At 47.0% G+C, this 3,488-nt stretch overlaps 1 long non-coding RNA gene across 1 annotated transcript; it reads left to right on the top strand.

Annotated features, from left to right (window-relative positions):
* Nucleotides 1-210: 210 nt before the first annotated feature.
* On the top strand, nucleotides 211-3,167 carry LOC112551498. The gene is made up of 3 exons (XR_003095791.1): nucleotides 211-317; nucleotides 438-514; nucleotides 3,111-3,167. It is a non-coding gene; the product is annotated as an uncharacterized LOC112551498 (long non-coding RNA).
* The last annotated feature ends 321 nt before the right edge of the window (nucleotides 3,168-3,488 follow it).

Genomic DNA, 3,488 nt, shown 5'->3' with positions numbered 1-3,488 from the left:
ACACATATACACCCACATTTTACTGGGGCCCTACTTAAATTGAGGCAAGTCAGCATCAATTTTATTGAGTTGTTACTCAGGCAAACTTGCATTGATTCCCAAGTAAGGACAGAATAAAAATAGCCAGGGCTTTTGGATTTAGCCGTTGGTGAACAGAATGATGCTTCTTCATCAGAGTTTTTCTTTTTTCTCTGTCTTTCTCTGTTACTAGCTCCATGCATCTGTACAGGGGAACAAGAGGATGTTGTGTGACCGTTAAGCCCCTGTGCAAGCTATTCACTTTGAAGGTCACAGGCCATGTCTTCACAGCTAAGAGGGTGAATATCAAGTTTGTCTCAGTGAGTTTGCCCCATGATGAAATTACAGAACCTTGTCTTCCTTGTGGTTCTACCTCAGGCCCATTAGTTACCACAAGTGAAAACTGCTTCTCTTAACAGGAAAGAGGAAGTGAGAGCAACGCAGAGAGTGAAGACGCCATGGAGGCACTACAGATGTCCTTGCACTTGTGAGCAAGGTATGGGCTGCACAGACAAGAATGGGTGAAGACTTCTCTTTGCTTCAGCCCCTCAATGCACCTGCCAGTGCTGCTCAGCTGGAGGGAAAATTACCAACACTGCAGATTTTATAACGTCTCCCCTTACCCACCAAGAGCATGGGGGGAAGTGGAGACCAAGCCAGAACAACCAAACTGTACTGGCAGTGCCAAGTTGTTGTAAATGTATATAGTAGGGTTGTATGGCCCTTAAAGTGAAGCAGACAGCCCTGGAGTAGGAACCCAGGGGTGAATGATTAACTGGCAGTTAAAAGCTGAAGCAGGAGGTGGGGGCAGGGGAAGAGAGAAAGCAGCTGGGCAAGAAGCATTTTGTGGCCAGAAGGCAGACTGAACCCAGAGGAGCTCGCTCCTAGGAAGGGCCAGAGCTAGAGGGCTCTGTCCTGCTGCCTGGAAAAAGGCCAAAGGGTGTGCTTTGCTCTCTTGTTTATTGGACAAGGACCATTCTTAGTGTTATAAGCGTGCCGGACTTACCGATACAGCCCGGCATGCCCAGGCTCAGAGGAGCTTAGCTGTGATAGGAGGAGCATGTCCGTCAATCAGGTAATTGCTGGGAGGGGCTGATCCCACCCCTGCAGGGGTGGAGGTGAAGGGTCTGGGACCTATTTAAAGCCTGCACTTTATAGGTCTGACAGGAGAGAATAAAAGGAGCAGCATGCCCAGCACGTGGCAGACATGTTGGGGGACAGAGAAGAGAGCAGGGGCAGAAGAAGAGCTGGGAAAAGCTGCCCAGTGGGCGGAGCCAGTGCCCAGAAGAGCCCGAAGGCTCCCCACGCCAGTCCAATGCTCCAGCTCCAGCTGGTGGACAGCGCGGCACCTGGGGCCCAGACTCTGGGAGTAGCTCCAGGCAGCTCAGGTCTGCAGCCCCCAGCAGGAAGCCGGGAGCATGGTGCACTGCTCAGTGCATGGAGCCCGGACCCTGGGAGCTGTTCAAGGCGGCTTGGATCCCAACATCTGGCTTGAGGCTAGGCCCCTGATGCACAATCAGTACACGGTGTGGACCGGGACCCTGGGAGCTGCACTGGGCAGCTCGGGTCCCTCATTCCCTGGTAAGCAGCCAGACTTTCTCAGTGCATGGATGGTGTACGGCAAATCAGAGGCTCTGGGAGTAAATTGAGGCAGCTCTGGCTTGTGGACACCGGCATAGGGCCAGTGGTTCGGTGCACACAATGCTGCACAGAGGGTCCAGGAGCGGATTGAGCCCAGGTACCACACAAGGCAGTCCGAACCTCCAACCCTGAGCAGAAGGCAAAGCCCCCAGGAGCATGTAAAGGTGCTCAGGGTTACTAGCGGGCAAGTGTCCCAGAAGGAGCCAGAGGTGGAGGCTCCTGTATCAAGGAGCAGTTCGACTGAGGGATCGAGGACCACCCCCCATGGGAGCAGGTACACCAACCTGCTTACAGTGTAGAAAAAAATAATTCCCTCCCCCGGTAATGGGCATACCTGCCTGTGCAAACCCCATTCCACACACAGCTTCTCTCAGCAAAGAAATCTTTTTGCTATCAAAACTTAGGGAGATGATATAACTATACAAGCAAAAGAAGATCTGCTACTGTAAGCTGCATTTCTACTACCCCCCTAGTTTGCTGGTACAGTTATATCAGGAAAGTCTTTGTAGTTTATAGCAGCCCTCTGTTGCTCCACTACACAGTTATACACTACCCTGTGTCCTGATGGCAGATTCTGTGGATCTACATCTAGCCCTCAGTGTCTACCTTTTCTTCTCATCTGGCTCTTATTGTGCATTTTAACAAATTAACACTAAGCTGGAGAATGATATTCAGGTATTACAGCATATTACCTGTAAATTATCTTGCAAATCACAGTCTCTCTTGCAGGATTTATTTTGAGTCTGAACCTGAAACTCAATAATTCTTGCAAGCAATCCCTTCCTCTTTCCCAGCTTTGCAAGACAAGTTACCCTGGATATCTGATGGCTTTTCTCATCTTGCAGGTCAGGGATTGAATTCTGCAAGGTGGTTAACACTGCATCAGTTCAGGAAGGCAAATTGCTGTATTATTCTAAATTATAAGTCAACTCTGCATACAAGTTGACCATGATTTTTTATGGCTCTTTTGAAGGAAAAAAAAGGTTAACCTTTAATCTAAACTATACAGTAAATGCATGCTTAACTTTAAGTATCTGGAGTAAGTACATTACTAGATCAGGGAATGAGTACCCAGCACCAGGCAGGATTGAGCCCCAAGTGTCTGAACATTCCAAGTGAGAAGATACTACACACACACACACACACACACACACACACACACACACACATACATAATTATAATATATAGTGTGTGTTTGCACATAGCTCCATATCTACATGTATGTCTCCATGTGTAACACATGCACACATCCATGCATACATACTCTGGAGTTCCTATTTTAGAATTACAAGGAAAAGCAAAAATTATTTTTAGCAACACTTAACAATTCTTGTATAACTTCCCTAGCTCTTCCTATTGAAGTTCCTCCCTTTCTAGAAAGTCCAACAGTTGAAAGGAACACATTCTTCCTTATTATATGTCAAATCCTTCTTTTTCCTACCCTCCCCAGCCACCCAGCATGATGCGGAAACTCTAGAAAGCAAGGTCTTCCTGTAATTTAAACACCCAAATGCATGTCGTAATTCAAATACAAGACAACAAGCACTAATGAAGTGACTCCTGGGATCAGCAGATACTACAGCTGCCTGGATTATTCATGGAAGGGTCAATATGCCTCAACAGAATACTTTGTCTTGTCAGTGGAAAATAAATACAGAACCAGAGAGTAAAGTCTAAATTATAAATGAACTTGGGTCTATAGTTGTATGCGTCCACTTTATGACTTCCTCCTGTGTGGTTCTGATTTATTCTGAGCTACTGAAACTAGCAGAAGAGAAGCAATTATTCACAATCTTATGGCGTACAGGCTCAAGAAAGTTGGCTCCAA

The sequence above is a fragment of the Alligator sinensis genome, unplaced genomic scaffold (genome assembly GCF_000455745.1).
Source record: "Alligator sinensis unplaced genomic scaffold, ASM45574v1 scaffold969_2, whole genome shotgun sequence".
Classification (NCBI taxonomy): Eukaryota; Metazoa; Chordata; order Crocodylia; family Alligatoridae; genus Alligator; species Alligator sinensis.
This window is presented reverse-complemented; position numbering and strand designations above follow the sequence as displayed.